Below are 24251 nucleotides of genomic sequence, written 5' to 3'. Positions count from 1 at the left end.
TGCTTTCTCCGAAACAAAGCGTCCTATGCTTCCGATCTAGGGTATAGCGGTTTCGCATCTCTTCATGTGCCGTGGTTCTATTTTCTCCCTTTTCTCGCTTTGTATATAGCCCGCCGTTTTACGTATTCACTCGCTGGACGTTACATTGCACAGCAAATAAGCACCGAGACGGAAGGAGAGTATTCTGTCCGTGTTAAGGAGGCGCATGACTGTACTGCCAAAGAGCTAACGCACAAGGGCTGGGACAGCGGCGTTCGGTGCACAAGCCAGCTTTTGGCGAAGGGGAAAGTCTTTGCGGAAAATGTAGGTCAGAAAAGTCGCCAAATTTGTTTTCATTTCCCTTGCCTCCAGTCATAAATTAATGTAGCAGTGAAAACCTGCCTAGCAGCAACGGGCGTCCTGGCAAACGGTGTTGAGGCACCGCTACGCAGTCGCGATTAGCACTGATGCGACGTCTTCAGCCCCAGAGACTCCGGAGGCAGAGAAGCACGCAACTCGCCAACCTTGATCGGGAGACGCTTACGTGACGCGAAAGCGCTGCCTTGCAGTGCAGGGACGATGAAGTCCAAAGCTCGGTCTCGCAACGGCTTACAAATATTAACGACCCAGTGGCCGCCGCCACAACAGCGCGCACTTCTCTTCAGCGCGCCTGCACGCCTTGAACTTCCGCCCTTCCGATAGAGCACTGCTCTGCAATGCTGAACAGGACTCGCTTCGAACACAGCAGGTTCTCGACAGAAGCTGGGCTAACGGGTCTCCAGTTCACATCCACGTGATCAGCATATTGGCGCAGCCTCGAACGGGAGAAACTTTCCTGGACCGTACAGCCGGGACCGGTCTCAACCGCACTGCTGCGCCAATTAGCTGCAGTCGCTGGCGTCGCGCGCCCGCAGGGGCTACTGCGAACGCGGTCGCGGGTTCGAGTTCGGCTTCTTAGGCGATCGGCTTCAAATCTGGCCCGGTTGTGAAGGCTTGCTGACGTTTCCACGCGTACAGGTCATTTCGAGACATGCGACGCCTTCGTCCGAAAACACTCAAAATAGTTCGCGACTCGCCTGAGCAGTTTCAGAGTCTCACTTTCGAGGTTCCGTGTAACTGATTCTATCCCAAGGGCACAAATAATGGAGGATGGTATTCCTCATTATCTTGACCTTCGTAGCGCCAAGAGCGCGGGACAGATTTCAAGCGAGGCCCGGAAACAACAGTAGCTCATTTTGAAGGGTGCTCCTCTTTGTTTGTTTGTTTGTTTGTTTGTTTGTTTGTTTGTTTGTTTGTTTACAAAAGCCGTGCGCTATGCGGCTTCAGTGAGCTTGATCGGCCGCGAGCATTTTCATAATCCCGCTCTTCACCAAGTGAGTCAATCAATTTTCAATTCTTCCACTAAGAATGAGGATAAGAATGGTCTGCAGCTTCTGTTTCAAATGAGCCCGGTAAGCTAAATTGTGCTTAGCGTACACCAGCGCAACTAAACGCGTTGCAGCATTTCTTTTTGGCCGGTAAATGCTTGTCCCGCATTCAACTTTTTTTGCTATTCATCCCGAAACTACTGCTAACCCATAGAGAATTCCGGAATCTGACTCACTCCAAGCGTGAGAACAGAAATGCTCTCCCGATAGAAAGTCTTAAAACAAAAGAATACCACGCGCACGCGGCTTAGCAGTGAAGAAAATGTGACTGTTCCTGCGATGCACTGAATGGCAGCTCGAAGTGAGACAATGTGCACTTGTCGAAGTCCCGGTGAAATCAAAAGTGAAAGCTTTTAACGTAGCTGTTCTATTCTGTTTCTTTTCAAGCTTCCAGCGTTCTATCTTTGGCAATAACTATCGCTGTAGATACATCAGCCTCATCGGCACAGTACAACAAAGGGGGATAACAAAGAGAAAACAACTACAGCTGGACACAATGCTTTAAACTCAGCTGTCGCTGTGCTTGTACGCCCTGCAAGCAAATATATTGAATACTCATTTCAACTGCGTAGCAGGTAAATGCTATTTGATCAGCCAGACTGCTCGCTAGAATTAGGCTTCGGACCCTTCAGGAGGAAATATACGGAAGCACATGTAGTATCGGCCAGAAAGAGAGAGGCAATATAAAGCGAACTATCGAAATCGCCCGTCGGGTGTTAAGTATCCAATGCAACGCGTTCACTATCCAGGTAGCGCAAAAACATACTATGCGCGATGCTGGTCATGGTGATTGATGCCTTGCCACACCCGGGAAAAGGCTTTAACAACAGAGCACTCCCACGCGCGAGACGCACATGTTCATGCATGAGAGCTACATCGCGCGCAATATACATACAGTTAGTGGCAACCTTGCCACCGCGCTAACGTGCCACTAATCAAGCTCCAGCGACGCCCCTGTCTTGTCATTCCAGCCATGACGACTGCCACTGCAACATTCGCTGCAGTGTGAGAGGCTCTAGCGTTGATGTTCCCTTAAAGTTCCACGTGAAACCAAAACCTTGCGGCTGTGCTTTCACGTGAATTTCCGCTACCTGCGCAAATTAATGGCTTTTCCTATCTTCCCGATTTCCCATGACTACATTCCCCATTTTTGAGAAGACTACTCACCTCGGCGTTTACGTCGTCATTTTCGGCGAAGAACGGCTCTTGTATAATGCGCACCTGCAAACAGGAAGAAAGAAAAAGAAGGCGGTGAGTGCGACAGACTAAAGCGGCGCACCAACTCGAGCAATCGACGCGCTCACGGTCACGAATTCTGCGTTCACAGACTGGAGGTCCGCCGCATTCAAACTGCACTCCGTAAAGAAGTCGCTTGGACGTTCAGTCCCGACGTGACAGCAGCACGGAGCGCAACGAAATGCGTTTCTGACCGTTTTGAGTTCAGTGGAACAGAATGCCTCATTTTGTAGTGAGGTATAAGGGTGCAGTCGTTTTTTTTCTTTGCGCATTTCGATGTACTTTACTCCGAAAAAAAAGTGCACAAGCAATGATATTGCTGCAGCAGGCCAAAGCGAGAGCTCTTCGGGACTCCCAGCAGAGAACCTGTTCGTTCTTTTTTTTTAATTAGTAGTCGTTATCTGGCAGGCCTGACTGTATGGTCCGGTCGTCTTCAGCTTTTTAGTTGTCGGCTGTTGTTTTTTCCGTTGTTGTTGTAACTGGTCTTCAATATCCCGCCCTCTCTAACATGGTGTCCTTTATCGCAAGCTATCTCGGCTTGGGAATATATGTACTGAGCCGCTGGTGTCCGGGCAACTCAAAGGACATCATTACAGAAAGCACTAGAGCTGTCCTAACTTTTCGAAGTGTTGTTTTACTGATAAAGTAACGGCGCAGGGGAAGTGAATGGTCTGCTCCAATACGTACCGTTTTATCGCTGAAACAGCGCCCTCCAGCGATTTTGTGAGCGGAAGTTTGGCAGAGCAAGAACTGAGACATGTGTCATCCGCTCACGTCCGCAATCTTTTGCGCTTATTTTTGCAGCTTCTAGCTCGCTTCTGACTGGCCAACACAGGCAGACAAATCCCCTATCTGCTTCTCCACTGCAGTATTCGCTTTTCGCTTTTGTTTTCCTTGGACACCTGCTCGCGTATTCACGGAAAGTGGAACTGAAGGCCCTCTTTTGGCCTTTAATGGGCAGTAGTTTTGTTAGACTAACCGAGCGGAAAACTACCTCCGTCGGGAGTGTCCTGATGAGGGTCACAGCTATCCGTTTGTGAACGTTACTCTCTATGACCTTTTGTACTGCAATTTTAAGAGTGCTGGCATCATAGCCTGTGGTCTGTTCAGAGAGCTAGGTGGCTTTGTAAACACGGGTTTTAGAAGGTTACGAAGTCTGCATAAAACGTGTTTTTCCTAATAACTGACCCTATTACTAAAGGCGCCTATTGTATTACGCAAGAGACGAGGTAACTCAAAAAACATCACCAGCCATCGTCTCTTTTGTTTATGGGCGAAGAGTGGCTTAGGCTGGCTGAACATTGGCTTATCTCATTTATTTTTCTTTCGTTTTTCAACACCACCAAAACAGCTGAGGAAGTTTAGCAATGCTCAGAGTTGTAGCATTGGTCGAAGTAGCTCAGGTGATATAAATTCGCAATATTAACTTACGCTGACCAGCACGGCTTATGTTTGCACCTCGCACAAATGTTTCTCTTGCATCCCCCTATAGCCACCACACTGACCGTAAACAAAAAGAAGAACGGAGGTGTATGCCGTTGAAAGGGCGCAAAACGCTTCGCTGGCAAAACTGACGTATTTGCTGCAACAATTGTTGCGGCTTTTTTCCAGAAACTTCAGCATTCCGCGATGACGCATATAACTTTTTTTTTTCGCTTAAATGCATGTGAAAAGTGGTGCTGGTCTCTTACTCCCGCCGTCGAAGATTCACTGCGGAGCCGCCGCGGTGGCTCAGAGGTTACGGTGCTCGGCTGCTGACCCGAAAGATGCGGGTTCGATCCCGGCCGCGGTGGCCGAATTTCGATGAAGGCGAAATTCCAGAGGCCCGTGTACTGTGCGATGTCAGTGCACGTTAAAGAACCCCAGGTGGTCGAAATTTCCGGAGCCCTTCACTACGGCGTCCCTCATAGCCTGAGTCGCTTTGGGACGTCAAACCTCAATAAACCATATACTTTATTGCCGAGTCATTCCAAGAATAAGGCATTCCACGTTCTACCGTCAACGTAACCACGGCCGTCAGGTACCAGTACGCCGTAGAACAGCCTCCGTGTGCTCTGTCAGCGACTCGCCACATAACGGCGCGCATGAGGATCATATATTGCAAGCCAGTGGGGCATCTAAAGTTATATACAGGGTACATCATTCACATTTCGCACTTTGCACTGTGTCGAGGAAAATACGAAGACAGAACGGATGTACGCTAAGCGTTCTAAGACCTAATTGACCTTGGTATGCGTAGAGCCCGATAATCGAGGTTTAGAAAATTCCCGCCTCGAACGCTCCCCTGGCTATGCGCTTCAGGCTGCCCAGTCGAGCCCGTACGCATAAACTTTCGAATGAACGGGCACCCACACCCATCTATTCGTGTACGGCGTAGAGCGGCTTTTATTTGCCCTCGCTGGCGCCGATGCTATGCCGCCGTTGTCCTTTTTCGATGATGTGTTCAATGGTGTGCACAGACACTCGCGCCTTAGAGACACCCGTGTGCAGAGGCGCGTGGCGCTCGGTTCCGGGCGCTCAGTTGCCCGTGGCCGCGCGCGCAGAAGCATCAAATCGGCTCCGAGGATTGCCCAACGCATGCCTCGCGAAACCAGCGCGCCCTCGGCATGGATGGCCCAGATGGGCGGGGCGTCATTACCTACGAGGAGGAATGAGCTCGCGGTGTAATTACGGCCCACCATCCAGGAAGAAAGTTCAAGGTTAGGACGGGAAAAGATGGCCTTGCCGCGACACCTGGTCCTGGCGGCGCAGGCTTGAGCGGCAGCATGGATTCAGGTTCTTTCATTTGTTCCCTTTGTTTTTCATTTTTTTCTCTCTTTGTGTACATAGTGTCGCATGTCTGTTTGCGGGTCGCGCTTTTATAGTTGTGTTCCCTCCAGCAAGAAAGAAAAAGCCTCTCTGATCTTTAGCGATTTCTTTTTAAGCCGACCCGAAAGGCGAACTATAGACTACGAAATACGGAACAGCCGCTGACGCATCTGCCGAACATCTGCGACCCGTTTCCCGCCGCGTGGCGCTTATAGCGGAAAACCTTCGCAATAAGTTTCCGAAAATATTCCAGCCCATAAAACAAACCACATGTATTCCACTGGTGCGCCTTAATGAAATATTTCGTATGCTGAGAATGCAACAGTGCAGCTGGCGGTAACAGCGGTGCACTACATGTGATCAGCAGATAGGCAACGAGCAGAAAGTGAAGCTGTCTCCCTGCACTCAAATTGTTTTAACAGTTGGGTTAAAAATAGGTCCACAGAAACCCCTCGGCTACGTCTCGTGTTCATCTCATTCGTTTTGAGGTGCAGCATAAGCATGCGAGACCGTAATATGCAGTCAGCTTTGGAGCTTAGCCAAAGAGAAAAAGTTGACGCCAAAATACAGTTTTCCAAAGATTTATCATGGAAATGTCATCTTAAAATCACAGTGCTACTTCCAATTAGGGGCCACAGACGGCTGCAAGCAAGCAACACGGGAACCACCTGGTCTCAGCGTTCGTTTCATCACTGGTTACGAAAGCGGAATGTTCGCATAGCCTCACTCTATGCACGATTTCACCGACTTCCCCGTAGCCCACAAGGAAGCACTCCTAAACGCCGCGCGCTCATTATCGACGCCTGAGGCCGCGGCCACGTATGAAGCGTTATTGCGCTGCTGAATCTCAATCTCTCATGCCTAGTCTCCAACTGGGTTGTTATGGGTGCAATATACAGAATGTTTTTTTTTTTTTTTCAGACGTTGGCAACTCCGTAGCGGATTTAGGCCGTACTAGGCGCGGCGTAGATACATCCTGCGCTCATCTCATCTCCCGCAGTGCCTCCAGTATAGCCTAGAGTTGACGCATTAAGACGTTGAGATGATCCATTCTTGATCCCCTCACGATCAGTGACCTATTAGATGGAGGACGGATTCCAGAAAAGTAGACGTTAATAAATACAGTGTAGTGAAAGCCCCCAAACCGTTAGACTACTGTCCACCGTCACCGGTGGACAGTGTCCACCGCTGACTACTGTCAGCGGTTATTGAAGAGAATGATAAGAAGGAGGATCTATTGCAACAACCATTTCTACCGAACCTTTTTTTTTTTGCTGATCCCTATTGGCAAGCCTTCCGTTTGATATCAAAGCAGGAGAGAAACACTGCTACCTCGAAAGAAATCCCGATATCAAAGGCGCGAGCTGCAAATGATGAAATAGCAAACGGATGAATCGTGCAATATATTACCTCGAAATACTGGCTCTGCACGCACGCTTCGGATAACCCGACGTATCAGCACGCGATCAGCAGCACGGCAGGAGCCGCTACGAGCATGATGCGATGAAACACGGAACAGTACCATTTGCGCAATCGGCAGAGCCATCCGCGCCCAGCCATTGTTTGCGTGACTATATGCGTACAAAAGCCGCGCTTCAGTGAAAGAAGAAACCACTGTCAGTGGTCACTGTTTTTCCTGTTCCGTAAATCTGGCCTCACTTCCATCAGGTTCGAATTGTTAGAAAAGAAGCATTCTTTTTTGGTGATCAAGTATTCACCCGTCCAAGTCGCTTTCATTCGTTACCTGCCGTCCTCGAAATCAAGGAAGTTGGGATCGTTCATTATGAAGATGTCGCCTTCGTAAAAACGGAGGCAAAGCTGAAGTCAACTACGAAAATTCCTTACAATAAAAAGCGATAGGAGAAAAATCTTCCCGCTATGGCCCAAGTATAGACACGATGGCGCCGGCGTATTCTACCGCTAGAATTGCGGTATTCTTCCTTTTCACAGCGACAGCCGTTAGCGCCTCAACAAGCATTGCGAAGTCCTCCAGACCGGGGACGAAAGCGGCGAGCCAGTGGAGACCCCGCGCTTGGTGCGCCAGAGGGCCAGACAAGGCAGCTGCCGCGTCCGGGCCGAAGCAAGCAGGCGTCGGAGGTCAGCGAGAGACGAAGGAGCCACGGAGACGCCTCACGAGCCATTCCGCCCGTTCGATTACAGTTCCGACTGTGTGTGATCTTCTGCGGTTCCCCGACAACTTCACGGGATTACCATTGGCTCACCACTCTACGCTGCAAGAGGCGTTCGCGACTGCCAATATCATGACATTCCTTTTGTGCAAGAGCTTAGTTTCGCCTCACTTAGACGTAACCAGAAGGCCTTATGGGCCGAATGAAGTAATACTCTTTGTCACACAGGCATTTCGAAGGCCTTAGAACCGACAGTATGTCGACTCAACGACCAATTGAACGTTGCTGCACGGGCAACCCCAATGGCCATCGAGTCGATACTCTATACACACGACGGAACAGCGATAAAGTGTGTCGAGATTTCGAAGGCCTTAGAGGCGGCGGCATCGAGCACTCTCGGGCGTCGACCGCTCGCAGCAACGTGCGGTATAATCCCTGCAAAGTTCTAAAAAAAATATGGGCGAAAGACAGGCCAAGCTACAAAACGCTGCAGCAAGCATAATACCACTGTTTCCGACGATACGAAAAAGACCAAACACCAGCTTTCCTCAACGAAATTCACTTCAAGGTCGAGTGATTAATATTACTTTCGCGAATAAACATTTTGTTTTTAAGCTCTTCGGTTTAAACTTGTTGGCTGATTGCTCGCATGCCTGTAAAATCATTGGCGGCGACGGTGGCGCCACAGTACCTTGGTTTGAGATGATGGAATATCTCTCGAAGGCGATCGAGTTTGCCGGGTAATAGCGGCACAACTCATTCGTGTTCAATAGCTTTCGAGAATCTCGAAGGCTCTTGGCTCAATAGCCTTTTAAAATAGCGTTGTGACAAGGGTATAACCCTGCTTACAGCAAACGCCTGCCCTAGGGCCCATGAAGTCGGGGGCAGCGGAAATAAAAAGACAGAAAATGGGGGACCAGCGCGCGAAATTATGACCACGTTCCTGCCGTTTCCCGGCCGCACTTGTTTACGATGTGCAGCGTCAACCTGCCAGCGGGCGACGGAAAAATGAATGAGCGCGGACAGTTTTTTAATTTCTTTTTTGGACCAGGGTGTGCTCCCCTGTAGTTCTAGTACCTTCTTAAGCTCCAGATAAAGAAAGAAGGAACGAAAACACAAGTAAAAGCGCAGGGATAGGTGTGCACAAAAGAGGCAAAAATACTCTGCTCGCAACGACGATTCACTCGGCGCTCGCGCATCACTCATCCGCCACGCTCGGCGGTGAAGACAGTAGCAGAGCGCAGACAGCAGCGGGCGGTCCCCCCCGCGGCAACCCTTTCGCGGCGCATGGGGAAGAGAACGAGAGGAGGACGAACCGGGCCGGTGGGTGCCGGTCATGGACGACTTGCGAGGCAGCATCGGACATGAGGAGGGCTTCGAGACGAGGGCAGCGAAAGGCGTAATTATTCCGTCCCGCCGCACGTTTCACTGGCCCAGCTCCGCCGAGGGAAACACTTTCGGCACCTCATTCATCTCCCTCCCCTGCTCGACCGCTTTCCTATCCCCCCCTGCCGCACACTGCGGTCGGCAACTTTGTCATCCGACACAACAAACACCTAAGCGCGGTGGGGAAGGTTGGCGAAATCCCGACGCCGTAAGACAGGGGTAAACACGACGCCCCCCAAGCCTGCGTCTTTTCCTTCCCCGTCCGATATACGAGCGCGGGGCTTGTTTTTCGAGAAGGACATTTGTTACGGAAGACGCGTGTCAAGCATAGGCAAGGATGAAGAAGAGAAAAAAAAGGCAGGGCGCAAGGGTTTATACAAGCCCAAGAACTCGTAGAAACACTCCGGGGTGTTTCTCTCCTAGACTCGGTTGCGGACAGGGCGCAGCAGCGGCCGGTGACAAATGAAAGCTGCTCTGAAAACGGCGGAGCATCGTTTACATCGTCGCCTTCGCCGCCAGAATTAAGTTTTTCTCCGTTCTGCTTGGAAGACCATGTATGACAGATGAAGAAAAAAATAATAGAGAGAGAGGGCGCCGCGATTCGGAGCAGTTCCACTCTTCTCTGCCCGGCATTCATTTTGACAGGTAATCTAGGCTTTTCTCCTTGGCTGTTTATTACAGTACTTATTCATTTTTTTTTCTTTTCCGCGCTTTTCTCCGTGCAAAACGTGCGTGCCACAATTCCGCGCGCTGCGCTGCTCGCGCAAGAAACGAGCGAATTCCACAGGTTCCACGAAATGCGCGCGCATTCGAGAGAAAGTCGCTTCACGACTCGGCGCATCGGAAAGGCCTTGAACCGTGCCCTGCCACAGCTTTAGTCGAACTGTTTATCATCGAAATTGACTTGTGTAAAGAAATGGACTAGAACGAACAGCAGTTGTATAACAGTGAAAGTACGCCATGGCTTAACGACGAAGGGCAAATCCATGTTTTCGAGAATGAGCCCTCCGGAGTGATTTTTGTGTACTGCATATATATATATATATATATATATATATATATATATATATATATATATATATATATATATATATATATATATATATATATATATATATATATATATATATATATATATATATTGTAGCGTGCAACGCGAAATAGAACACCGGAGCTGAGACGACAAAACTGCGGCGGTCCCTCAGAGGCCAAGCGCGCGAGCGAGAGCCAACTAACTTCTTCCTCTTCTCGTGCATGCGCTACTTCTGTCTCTTCCAATGCATGCATCACTGCCCCCCTCTTCTGCAGCATCGACACGATGCGGCTAGGAGAGAAAAGTCACCGAAAGGGGAGAACACAGCTGCAGTGAACCGCAGTTCAGTCAGGTAGCCGGTCGTGGTAAGGCTTCATGAGAACAACGTGTACGACTTCAGTTCGGTGCGACCGGCGCGATGAACAAGCTGTCTGGGCGGGAGCAACTGCATAAGTCACATCACTGATGCGGCGCACTACTTCGTAAGGGCCGAAGTATCGGCGCAGCAGCTTTTCAGAGAGCCCGCGGCGACGAACAGGTATCCAAATCCACACAAGGTCGCCGGGAGCATAACTGACGAAACGGCGTCCACAGTTGTACCTAGTGACGTCAGTCTCCTGTTGACGGTGGATGCGCAGGCGGGCCAGTTGACGCGCTTCCTCAGCACGCTGAACGAAGGTATCTACGTCGATGTCAACGTCAGAGTCGCAGTAAGGGTTGACGGGCAACATAGCATCCAACGGAGAGGTCACCTGGCGACCGAAGACAAGCTGAAAGGGGGTCAAGTCGGGTTGTTTCCTGCAGGGCGGTGTTGTACGCAAACGTTACGTACGGCAGAATGGCGTCCCAAGTTCGGTGCTCGACGTCAACGTACATTGATAGCATGTCGGCTAGTGTGCGGTTGAGTCGCTCTACCAACCAGTTTGTCTGCGGGTGGTACGCCGTAGCACGTCGGTGGCTCGTTTGCGTCAGTCATCACGGACTTGGTTAAACGGGCCGTGAAAGCAGTTCCCCGGTCAGTAACAACAACGGCGGGTGCTCCATGACGCAAGACAAAGTTGTGGACGAAGAACTGCGCCACTTCAGCAGCAGTGCCTTTGGCAAGAGACGTGGTCTCAGCGTACCGTGTGAGGTAGTCAGTCGCAACGACTATCCAACGCTTTCCAGACGAAGACTTCGGAAATGGACCAAGGAGGTCCATGCCCACTTGATGGAAAGGGGTCTTCGGTGCATCGACGGGGTGAAGAAATCCGGCCGGTTTCAATGGAGGAGTCTTCCGACGTTGGCATTCACGGCATGTTTTGACGTAGGCCCGCACCGATGGGAGTAACCTGGGCCAATAATACTTTTGTCTAATCCGCGCAGGTGTACGGCTGACACCAAGGTGGCCGGCGGATGGTGCATCATGACAGGCACTCAAGATCTCAGACCGCAGCTGTGATGGTACGACAAGTAGGAACACTTCTTCGCTGTTGGCAAAGTTGCCCTTGTAGAGAACACCAGACCGTAAAGTGAAGGTGTGAAGCCCTCGAAGAAAAACACGCGGAATGGGAGCTTCTCTGCCTTCGAGGTAATCGATGAGCGGCGCCAACTCCGTGTCCGCCCTCTGAAGCTGCGCCATTTGGGTGGTACTAACAGAGCCCAGGAAAGGAAAATCATCGGTGATTTCTTCAGGATTGATTGGGATAGGCGCGCGCGACAGACAATCCGCATCCTGATGCTTACGGCCAGACTTGTAAACTACTGTTAAGTTGTACTCTTGCAAGCGTAAGCTCCATCTAGCCAAGCGTCCTGAGGTCAAAGGTGGTCGAAAATATAACGGCATCGTTCAGGTACACCAGGCAGGACTGCCATTTCAAGCCGGAGAGAACAGTGTCGATCATGCGTTGGAACGTGGCCGGTGCTGAACACAGACCAAATGGGAGCACTTTAAACTCATAGAGGCCGTCAGGCGTCACGAAAGCCGTCTTCTCCCGGTCTCTCTCGTTCACTTCGATTTGCCTGTACCCGCTTTTAAGATCCAATGACGAGAAGTATCTGGCGTTCCGCAATCGGTCGAGCTCGTCATCTATCCTGGGCAGCGGGTAAACGTCCTTTTTGGTCACGTTGTTAAGTTTCCTGTAGTCCACGCAGAAACACAGAGTATTGTCCTTTTTTTTTACAAGAACCACAGGCGATGCCCACGGACTGGTGGACGGCTGAATGACATCGTCTGCAAGCATCTCGGCAACCTGATTCTGAATGGCTTCTCTCTCCACCGGGGAAACACGATATGGGCGCTGGCAGACGGGTCGCGTAGTGTCATCAGTGATGATACGATGCTTGGCGAGTGGAGTTCGGCCGATCTTCGAGCACGTAGCGAAACAGTCCGCAAAGTCTGCCAAGAGGGCCGACAGAAGATCCCTCTGAACCGACGGCAGGGCAGGATTTATTCTGACTGAAGAACGTGATGTGGGCCAGCATACTCCGGAGTGGGTCCTCCCACGGTGCACAAATTTGGAACCTCAGCAACGTCGTGGAGGAAGGCAATAGCCATGCCTTTGGCCAGATGCTGATATTCGTTGGCAAAGTTAGTCAGGAGGACGTGGGTGCGGCCGTCACGTAGTTGGACGAGACCTCTTGCAACGGCAAGTCCCCGCTTAAGCAGCAGTGGACTATGGCTGTCCGCTAGGCCCTCGTAGTCGTGAAAGAGGTCGTTCCGCACGAGCACCAGAACACTGCAGCGCGGCGGAACCGTAACGTCGTTCTCGACAATGCGCAGAGCGTTGCTGCAGGGATCGCGGGAGTCAAAGCGCGCCACGGCCTGTTTGGTCGAGAACGTGACACGTGCCTCCTGAAAGTCAATCACAGCGCCGTTCGACTGCAGGAAGTCGATCCCCAGTATCAAGTCTCTGGAACACTCGGGAGTACGACAAATTCACCAACGTACGTAAAACCACTAATCCCAACTCTAGCCGTGCACTTGCCCACAGGAGAAATTAGGTGGCCACCAGCGGTGCGAATGGGGGTCCCCGTCCACGGTGTCAGAACCTTCTTAAGTTCTCCAGCAAAGGCACGGCTCCTAACAGAGTAATCAGCACCGGTATCGAGCAGCGCGGTAATGTCAGTGCCATCAATTGTCACGCAAATCGGATGCAGCGTATCTGATACTGTCGCTGCCTCTCTCTGTCCGGGTACCGTCGGCTCGAGGGTTTCGCGATGGAGGATCTTGACACGTCCCGACGTCAGCGGCCTTGCCTCCAGAGGTCGCTGGTGTTAGCTTTCCCGACGCGGACTCGGCGAGCGACGGCCAGCAGAGCTACTCTGGCGGCCAGGGCTGGAAGAGCGATAACGGAGAGGCGAAGGGGAACGGGACTCGCGCCTTCCAGAGTAGGCAGGGTTCTGGCGTGCCCAGAGATGCTGCGCAATCTCATGCGGTCGTTCGCCGTTCTGAGGGCAGGGTGTGTCGGGATGGAAACTGCGAAGGCCCACTTGGCGGTACGGACAGGCGCGGTAGAGGTGACCAGGCTCTCCACAGTGGTAGCAGAGAGGCCTGCGGTCCGGTGTACGCCACAAATCCGACTTGCGAGGGCGTGGCCCAGCTGTAGCAGATGCGGTTGCAGAATACGTGGCGATGTTACTCACGGGGGTCGACGGGGTCACACCGTAGCCAGGCACGCTTGCGTGACATGTGCCGATGTTGCTCACGCCAGGCGTTGGGGTAATGGGACCGTAGCCTGTCGTGGGACGTACAACAGATGCGTACGTGGGTCGGTCATCGAACCGGGACGGCGCTTCGGGGACAGGAGGTGCCTGCTCAGCCTGTCGCACCTCGTCCCTGACAACTTCGGACAGCGCTGCCAGCGGCGCAGGTGCAACCTGCGGCAGATGGATCCGTTGAAGTTCCTCCCGGACAACTGAGCGAATTAGTTCGCGCAAGGTGTCTGCAGTGCCGCCGAGACACGACGAAAAGCCTTCGGGCACCATGCAGTTGATGTCCCGGTTGTAATGGCGGGCCCGTTGTTGCAGCGTCGTCTCCATCGTGGTCGCCTCGGTTAGAAATTCCGCCACCGTGCGGGGTGGGCTGCGCACGAGGCCCGCAAACAGCTCCTGCTTAACCCCACGCATGACACGACGCAGCTTCTTCTCCTCTGTCATGTTGGGGTCGGCGCGCTTGAAAAGACGGGTCATGTCTTCGGTGTACATGCGCACGCTTTCGTTCGTGCGCTGATTTCGGGAGTGCAGCGCAGCTTCAGCTTTCTCCCGGCGGTCAGTGTTGGGGAACGTAGCCAGGAGACTCCGGCAGAACGTCTCCCAGGTGGGAAGGGTAGCCTCGTGGTTTTCAAACCATGTCCGAGCAGACTCTTCAAGGGCAAAGTAGACGTTATTGAGCTTGCGCTCGTCTCACCAGCCGTTGTAACGTGCGACCCGCTCGAAGTTCTCCAGCCAGTCCTCAGCGTCTTCGAACACGTCACCGTGAAAAGATGGCGGTGTTCGCGGTGGGTGGCAAAGGATCGGCGCCAGGGGCCTGGTGTCAGCGGCCATGGCAATTGGACTCGACGGTAGAGGCTGGGTCGGCGGCGGGGTCCTGGTGTCAGTGGCCATGTCAGTTGGACTCGGCGGTCGAGGCTGCGCCGTCCTTGTTGGCGGGGGAAGGGGCCCAAATTCAGGCGACTCTCCGCGGAGACGGCGGCTGGGTCGCTGGTGAACCGGTGTGAGGTCCGTAGTGACGCTGTACAGAGTGCGCAGGTCGGGAAGCGTACCCCGCACCTCCACCAAACTGTAGCGTGCAACGCGAAATAGAACACCGGAGCTGAGACGACAAAACTGCGGTGGTCCCTCAGAGGCCAAGCGCTCGAGCGAGAGCCAACTAACTTCTTCCTCTTCTCGTGCATGCACTACTTCTGTCTCTTCCAATGCATGTATCATTATATATATATATATATATATATATATATATATATATATATATATATATATATATAGCCGCTGTCATTTGGGTTCTTAGCTGCAGTAAGCTTAGTTAACGTCCCGATGCAAGAAACGAAGCCTATAGTTTCGTTCAGCGCTTGAAACCCATGATGCCCAAGCTGCTTATGTGGTGAAGATCTTCATAAAATCTTCCGCTTCTTGCTGGTATGGTTACTCCTATAAGGGCTGCCTGTTAAGAAAATGAGTATCTACTAAAGCCACCCAAGCGCACCCTAAACAGTGCCAGGTTCAGGACTCAGAAAGAACACGTATTACTCCGACTCGCCCCTGCCAACTGCGCTCCTGACCGGGACACGTTGGGGACGGTATTTGATTATTTGACTGGCACGCACACTGCCACATTTCGAGCAAAATTTTCTCGCTGTGATCATTGCTGTCACCGAACGCTACAGTAATTGAGAAGGGGTGGGAAAATATATTCGGGACCAGTAAACGCATCAAGAACGCTTCTCGGACTTGACGCCTCATATGATTAGCGCCCCTTTCGAAATTTCCTCATGCTTTAGAACCCAAGCACTGCATGCCCGTCATAGAAAAGCCGCAAACCGTATATCACTAGAGCCAAGCAACCATCTATGTCCGCTTTATGAGGCTCGGAAGTGTCCAGCCTAGAAGAATGTGACGTCAGCGGAAGGTCATGACGCGTCTGGGGGTCCGAGAAGGAAGCTGTTGCGGAACGCTGTTATCACTCCCCCCACGGTAACAGAAACAGCTCAAAAGGGAACGGTCCGCCCGACGACAAGCCAAATTATCCAATTATCTGCATACTGGCGTCTGCATTGAGTACCTACCCTATTTGCCACTATCTTCGGCCAGAGCAGCGTGTTATTCAGGTTGGCTGCACGTGACGTTAAGCCGATCAAAGTGCTGATCGACGTACAACGTTCACTGTGCACGCCCTAGCATATTGCGATGGGCGATGGATGTGCAAAGCACATGATTTCCCCTCGCTCCCGCTATCATGGCGGCCACTCTAACGTCATTTCAACTACTCTATGCATAGCACTCGCTTTGTCTGCAACTAAGTGAGTGACGAGTAGGGGCGGTGCGAATGGTCGTCGACTTCATTCTGAACTCTTCCGCTAACATACTTTACATGCGAACGCGTCCCGTTCGTCCAGGATTTATTTATTTATTTATTACAGGTACCTGCAGCGCCCAAGGGCATTATTGCAGGGGGGGAAATACAATAACGTCTGCTCATTTGGCCGAAAGATACACGTAATAACAGAAATATAATCACACAACTAATAGATGAGAAAAAAACATGCACTGAAGGAAGACAACCACGCTCCAGAAATAAAATAACACTAATGAAATGAAAAAGACACGCGCAAGACAACTGCGCGCCACGTCACACATCAGATAAAAAGGCGCGGAATTGACCTTCCGTGCAGCACTCAGTGACGCCGGCTGGTAGCCTGTTCCACTCATTGATCGTCCGTGGAAAGAACGAGGTTTTATAAACATCTGTGCGACACTTAATCTCTCGGATCTTCCACTGATGATCAACTCGTCTAGAAAAAAAAATGAGGTTGAAGCAGATACCGGTCTTTGTCAATGCTCAGCTTTCCAAAATAGATGCGATGCATGATTTGTAATCTCAAATGTTTCCTACGGTTAGCTAAAGATCCCCAGCCAAGGTGGTTTTTAAGAGACGTGACACGTGAAGCTGTAATTATTGGACACAAATCTCGCAGCATTATTTTGGACGCGCTCGAGCATATCACATAAGTAAGCAAACTGGGGGTCCCATACAGGACAGGCGTATTCAAGAATTGGTCGGATGTAAGTGAAATACAGGAGTTGTTTGACATTAGACGGTGCTTTATTGAAATTTCTTTTTAAGAAATTAAGCATTCTGCAGGCTTTGGATGTAGTGTACTCAACTTGCCTCGTCCATGTTAGGTTAGATGAAAAATAAACGCCGAGGTACTTGTATTTAAGTACTTTTTGCAAGGGAACATTATGTAGTGAGTAATTTGTTTGTAATGGGGAACGCTTTCGAGTGAAAGAGACAAATTGGCATTTTGTGGCATTCAAAGACATTTGCCATTTTAAGCACCAGGACTGGATGGAATCCAAGTTTCGCTGTAGTTTTAACGCATCAGAGGAATTTTCCACAACAGTGTAAACGACACAATCGTCAGCATAGAGCCGAACTTTGCAGGTAAGATCCAAGACAATATCATTGATATAAATCAGAAAAAGAAGGGGTCCAAGAACAGACCCCTGCGGTACACCTGAGGAAACGTTTACATAATCTGAGTGCGAACCATTAATCAAAACACGCTGCATGCGGCCCTGAAGATACGAATGAAGCCAATCGATGACACTGGGGTGCAGACCAAGACAACGTAACTTATGTAACAATAGTAAATGAGGTACAGAGTCGAAGGCTTTCTTAAAATCTAGAAATACGCAATCTATTTGAGAGCCACGGTCAAAGGAAGAAACCAGATCATTACTAAACTCAAGCAACTGAGTAGTACAGGAAAAACCTGACCTAAAGCCATGCTGAACTGCTGTAAAATACCCATGAGAGTCAAGGTGTTTTATGACTGCGCTATATATTATGTGCTCCAACGTTTTACAACACACACTCGTTAAAGAAATCGGTCGGTAATTAACAACAGAGCTTTTTGAACCAGTCTTATGCACTGGTACCACGTTAGCATTTTTCCAATCATTTGGCAGAGACGCCGACTTAAGTGATGATCGGAACAAGATGACTAAGTAGTAAGATATTTCATTCGCGCAAGACTTTAAAACAAAGTTAGGAACACCATCAGGACCACCGGGAGAAGATGAATTCACATCACTAAGCAATTTTGACACACCTTGGTGAGTAAAAACCAATTCAGACATGGTTTCAGTGACAGATTCACGAGTTAACGGAAGTTCTCCGATGTAGCACATTGGCGCAAAAGAAGACTGAAAAAAGCATTAAAGCAGCATGCCTTATCACCATCATTAGTAATAACTTCACCATCATGGTCTAAATTCGGTATTCCGACTTGTTCACGTCCATTGTGTTTCAAAAACGTCCACAATTCCTTAGGATTATTACGGAGTTTTGATCCCAAGTCATTTAAAAAGCTATCCTTAAGAGCTTTAATTTCAGTTTTTAGTGTACTGCCAAGAGCCCGAATCGATTGCAATACTGCAGGGCATCGATTTTTTTTGTATGATTCTAGAAGGCGATGTTTTTTCCTGATAAGCTGTCTGGTTTGCCGTGTGATCCACGGATTGTCGCGGCGGCGCTTTCCGGAAAGGCTTTTAGATGGGATATATTGATCAATTAGGCATTCCAGCTTATTCTTGAATACTTCCCAAAGGGAACTACAATCTAAATTCTGGTTAAGATCAATAAATTCAGGAAGGATAGGCGCAAGTTCGTTCCTCATTGACGTATAGTCTCCCTTATTAAAAAAGAAAATCTTTCATGATCGACCTTTTGAAATTAAATAAGGAAAATGCTGAACATTAACGACAACACAACTGTGGTCGCTTATTCCCGGTATGACCACAGTGTCACGCACTACTGATGGCCGGTTGCAGAACAGTAAATCTAACACTGAAGATGAGTGCTCAGTTTCTCGTGTAGGTTCAGTGACGTACTGATATAGGTCATTAGTAGTAATTAATTCATAAAAGGATGAAGATAATGAAGAATGATTCGCACGAAGAGGTTTGTAGTCTACCCATTTGAAATCAGGCATGTTAAAGTCCCCACCAAAAAGAAAGTCATTTTTTAAGCTGAGTAGAAATTCAGACAACGAACTGAAAGCGTCAGGGTTGGTAGCGGAAGGAGGACGGTAGACAGAGCCAATAGCCAAATTCTTTCCATTGTTTAGGCGAAGATTACACCATACTGACTCGCAACCATCTAGAGGCGCTGTTATTGAGAATTAGGTAACTCTCAAAGCAAGCCGCAGATACCATCGGGAAGCGTTGATAGCGCATGCGGTCATCATTTTTCATCTGCATATATTCCTGAGCTTCGAGTTCCTACTCTTCACAGAGAAGCGCAGCGGTTTCGTGATGTGCATTGGGATCACGAGATGGGAGATGCGTGCACGAAACTGCGGATGGCTCAAGTATAGCTCCATTTCACGATACGACAGAATAACTTTCAGCCCAAGGCGGATCGCATTAGTGAAGAATATCTTTGCTTCCCGTGCGGGCTCATGCACGGAAGAAATAATTTTAGAAGAACCTATATGCGAAGCGCAAGAAGAAATGGGAACCCTCAGAGCCTGCGTGTGTCGCGAGACATAAACCATAGTTCACGTCGTCGACCATAGCGAGAGCCCGTAGTAGACACTCTACAAAGAGACGGCCTTGTGAGTAAACAGCTGCTACATAGAAGCAGTAAAGCGTTCAAAAAGCAGCCGCTCGACGCCAGTTGAACACAGCAGCAAGCCCCGCAAGCCCCGCACAGCAAGCCCCGCGGTGTTATCAGGACGGCCTCCGCTCACGCGGGTTTGAGCAGGGAGGTCGGCCGGCGGAAGCGCGCAGTCCGGTTCTGTGCCAGGCGGCCGTCCAGCGGCGAGACGACCGAATCGCGCGCGCCAATGGTCGCGCGGTGGTAATTAAAAGCTTCGGCCGCCATTCCATCACGTGGCCCGGCGCTGGCCCACTCCGTCATCCGTCTTTCTCGATACGTGCGCCCCTGCCGATCCGCACGCGTGCTGCAGCTGCCAGGCCGCCTCGCCGGAGCAGCGCTCGTGACACGGCGGTCAAGGCGAACACGGCGCGCGCACCACGTCCGTCGTCTTCCTGGTGGTGCACGCTTGCCCGACTCGTAGAGGAAGGGACAACACATATTGCACCTCGGTGACGGCACTCGCACCCTGTCGAGACACTCCCTCTTCGCCCTGGTCTCAGTCGCATATCTCGACTAGGACGACTAGGCACACCGATCGCCCAAGAAGGGCATCGGGAGGGAGTGCTTTTGCTGCAACACCACCATAGTGTCATACCGCCCCATACGAGTACCGCGCTGCATGGTGCTTATGTGGACGCGGATTCGTATTCGCGAACAGGGATTCGTCAGTTAACAGTAGCTGCGTCTTGAAGTGTTCTTAACTTGCAGAGACTCGAGAACTTGCAGTGACTCGAGAAGCTTTCCTTTGTGAAGCTTCCCGAAACTATGGACATCCGCAACTACTGGTATGCACCTGTGTAGCGCGAGCGTGAGGACGCGGCTTCCGGATCTGCGCTGCAGGCGTGGTCGATCCTGTCAGCGGCGGTCCCCTTTTCGCGTTACAATGACTTAGAGTCGACTGTGTTAGTAGTATGCAGAATAAATGAAGGTTTCGCCGCATGGAAAGGATTCGTGTTTAGAAACGACAGCTGGGGTACCGGAAACCAGGAGAGTACGCACCTGGGTTTGTGCCGCAAGTCACTCAGACCGTCCATTTAAGTGACGTTTTGTGTGTCCACTGTGTTTGGCGCGAACGTGAGTGGTGAAACATGAATTCAATGCAACTGCATGCAGCTGCAATCTGTACTACAAATTTACACTCGCCATTAGTTTGGGCAATGAAAATACTTATTTCCGCGTCATTAGCTTTCGCAGGCGACCTATTACGAAAACGCATTTTAGGAGGCGGTTGTACATTTCGTGAGGAGAAAATAGTAAGAAATAACACGAGTGGAAACTATCAGAAAAAAACACTTTACGTTGTAAATTTCGACTGAATCGTTGCGGCTATTCAATTGTGGTGCGGAGATGTCACTCGTTTGATTATTCCGCAGTTGCCGCTGCCTTGACTTTCGATGAAATCACGCACCGAAACGTTTCCACTTTTCCAACGCTGGCTGCTGGTGCAGAACAGTGTTCCGGTCGGAAGATAACGCGGTGCGACAACCATGAAAATAATCAAGGGTACAATGACGAACCCACAGATGACGAGCCCAAGATTGAGCATGGTTTAGAGAAAGAAACAAAAACAGCACTGTTCGCGAAAGCGATGCATCACTGTACCTCGCGCGATAAATGGACGTCAAGAAAAATACTGCGAGGGAGGCAGTGTCACAGTATTTTCCTTTATGTGACTTCGTGAGATTAGAGGAAATGCATGATGGTACAGACAGTGAGAGGTTGAGTTTGAAGCAGTTCTAACAGCAGGTGGGATATGCAGATACGGACGTAACAAAGGCAACGTCAACAGTATCCAGCGTCTTGCAGCAAGAGTTTCGAATTGCTAAGCACACGTAGTAAAGACGCTCGTATTCCATATTTCATTTCCAAAGTCACTGAATGAATTGATAGCACTTTTGTCTAAGCTAGTGTAAACTTTGTTCTAGAGGGAAACGAATGTTCATGTTCCACGGTAGGTTAATAGCATGAGTCGCATCGAATTGTCTTGCCAGGTGTTCCTCTGGCAAATGGAGTCCCTCGCAGCGGTTACACAAGGTGGTTTGCAGTGTACGTGAGTTTCCGTGCACAACTCGCGCCTTGCATGCAGCGACGCTTCTCAGCCCGTATTCGTGCAAGCCTTGAGGAAAGTTTTCCGCCGGTATAGAGGCGCGAAGTTGTGTAACCACGGCAACTCCTCGCGTTCTTTTTAGGTTCGCCAGTGCCGTTTCCGCAGTTTACGGTGGGTCTACCATGAGGCGCCTGCGCGGTATGGCTTCATCTCAAACCCGTTGACGTCACTCCTCCGCTGCCATGTCATCCAGGTAGGTATATGCAGTATGTGGGCGACGGCTGCAGCGCGAACGCGCTCTTTTCAGAGAGGGCCAGTTTCTTGGCGTACGTGCCCCTAGCGACACTGAATCACTTATTCACAATCAATGAGCCGCTCTTGTGAGAAGGTGATGCCGTGATTCTGGGGCGGTATTTTATAAGCTGACCATTTTCAATTGTACATTTCTCGTCTATTCGGTCCTCTGTAATTGATCACTCGGATACAGCTGCGGCTTTTCAGCATCTGTGTGAAGCGACCCGCGGCCATTGGGCGGTTGCCGACAGCACCAACCGATGGTCGGGTCGCTTCCCACAGACGTTTGAAATCCGCGGGTAGCAGCTCAGCGACCAATGAGAGAGGACCGAATGGATGCGAAGTGGGCAATGTAAAGTGCAAAGCTTATAGAATACGCCCCCTGGAATGGTGACGCCACCATGTTCTCTGCAACTGTATACATACTAATACCGGCGCTACCATTTTGGACAGGAGGAGAGGAGCTATACAGTTCGTGCTGTCTCTTCCTCAGTTCGGACAGGGCTATATTTTTCTGATTTATTCTATAGCCCACACTAATGAATGTCTCTTCCTCGCGCCTGCGAAAAACAAATACGCTCAGGGTACTTTTCTTGTTCGTTTAATGCGAAAATACCGCCCGAATCAGGAAATGATATGTGTGCTATTGGGGTTTCCCAAGTGTCACCAAACAGCGTTTTAGTGGTGTATTGATTTCTTCTATTTTGTTGGAAGATAAAAGTCACTCTTGCTGCTGCCTACACCGGAATATCATAACTGTCCCTCGTCATTGCCCTAGGCAATGCGGCGGCGCCACTATCGCCAAGGTCGGCCACTCGGTGAAGGAGATGGAGGACAGGCACACTGGGAAAGAATGCAACCACCAGCGCTGACTGATCAAGAAGGTTCTTTTCTCAACACTGCCTTACGAACTTCATGGCGCATGTCCATGCCTGGTCGGGGCATGAGCCGAGGAAGGGCTTCCAATACGTTCCGTTTTTTTTGAGGCGCCACTGAATCACCAACAACGAAGCAACAAAACGACGTTTCTTTTTTTTCCTCAACGAGCTTTACTAGGGCAGCCTGTGTGCGGGTGCAAGTGTTTGTCACTAAAACATGAATATCTGTACTGATCTATCCAGCAGCGGTTTTTACACGTCGGGATTTCCCCCTTTCAAGGAGGAACTACGGCATAGAGAGGGATAGAGATGCATAGCACTGATTGCATGCTTGTATGCTGTACTTAAACACTTCTGTACCCGAAGAAGCAAGAAAACAATGGTGCAATTTTACAACGTAACGAAAATTAGGCCGCGTTCTTCAATGTCGCATGTCAGTAGTAATAGTAACAACAACAACAATAATAATAATAATAATAATAATAATAATAATAATAATAATAATAATAATAATGAGAAGAAGAAGAAGAAACCGTTCAACTCGAAGAAAGCTCAAACCAGCTTCAATGCGGAAGTAACTAGGCGTCGTGGGCTCATTTTAGATGGAGGGTAAAAATACCCTAAATGTCCCTTTACACACACAGGTAAAGGTCCCTTTACACACACGAAAACCAGTACAATGATAACGTTCCCGCCACAATTCACGCCGCATGCACATACGGCGATATTGTAACAAAGAAAAGCGCGCCTACCTTCATAAATGAATAGCCCAAACCATTATATCGTCTACCCCGCCCAAAACAGCAATAACAAGACTGGCCGACGCCTCTTTGTATTGGTCGCGACATTGAAACCTCCTTTACTCATTGACACGTCGGGAAATAAAGCAGCGATTGCGCCTCGGTGAAAAGCGAGACGCTAAGAGACGCTTTTGTCGAAGGCAGTGAAGCGGCAAGCATTTACGCACCAATGACGCAATCTGCGCTTTGTGGACACGAACGCTTTTGCCACCTGTCGTCCGTGATACCAGGCAAGTCGGCCGAGCACGCGAAAAAAAATAGCATTCGCGAAGCTTTCTACGCGCCTCTGCGCATTACGAAACTCGATTTCATCTCATTTCTGTTGACATTAAACCGGGAATCCTGAGTGAAGATTACACAAGCAGAAGTACCGGATTTGAACTTTAGCCTTCGCACATCCGATGTTAACACGGTGAAATTTAGTTTCCCTGTAGTCTCGGTTATGCGCGGCAAGGACGAAAATGGAAATATTGCTTAGATACTGTACTGCGTTACCAGAAGTTTTGCACAGAGGAAAGAGATAGCAGGGATTTGAGCAACGGAACTTTAAAAAAAAGACAAGGGCGATAAAACCAGACTGAACCAAAGGAAGTTCGTACCTTCCTCCACGCGCTGCGTAGTGAGTTAATATACACGACGCAATGAGAAGGTTCAAATGAAAAGACGCTTTGAAAATGAAAAGATAACTAAAGTTCCAGTAGAAAGTGTTTTTGTTTTAAAAGCACAACCAATGAGCGCACGTGGAAACAAGTAATCCTTATCAACAGCGCTCATCTAGAAGCACATCAGTTAACGACCCATATACAGCGCAAATGAAGATCGGTTTTGATTTCAGTGAAAAACTGAACTCATTAAAAGGTACGATAAGAGAAA

General features: G+C 49.9%; 1 protein-coding gene across 2 annotated transcripts in view; it reads right to left on the bottom strand.

Moving 5' to 3' along the window:
- LOC149355296 (uncharacterized) overlaps positions 1-24251 on the bottom strand; it is a 285681-nt gene that overhangs the window by 36581 nt on the left and 224849 nt on the right. For both annotated transcript variants that reach the window (XM_089583749.1, XM_089583748.1), the window contains one exon: positions 2574-2627. The gene's annotated coding sequence lies outside the window, so the exon portion shown is untranslated. The remainder of the gene's footprint in view (positions 1-2573; positions 2628-24251) is intronic.

This window comes from Amblyomma mixtum, chromosome 3 (genome assembly GCF_055824585.1).
Source record: "Amblyomma mixtum isolate Tamu chromosome 3, ASM5582458v1, whole genome shotgun sequence".
In the NCBI taxonomy this organism is placed as follows: Eukaryota; Metazoa; Arthropoda; class Arachnida; order Ixodida; family Ixodidae; genus Amblyomma; species Amblyomma mixtum.
Note: the sequence above shows the minus strand (reverse complement) of the source record. Positions and strands in the feature narration are given on the sequence as shown.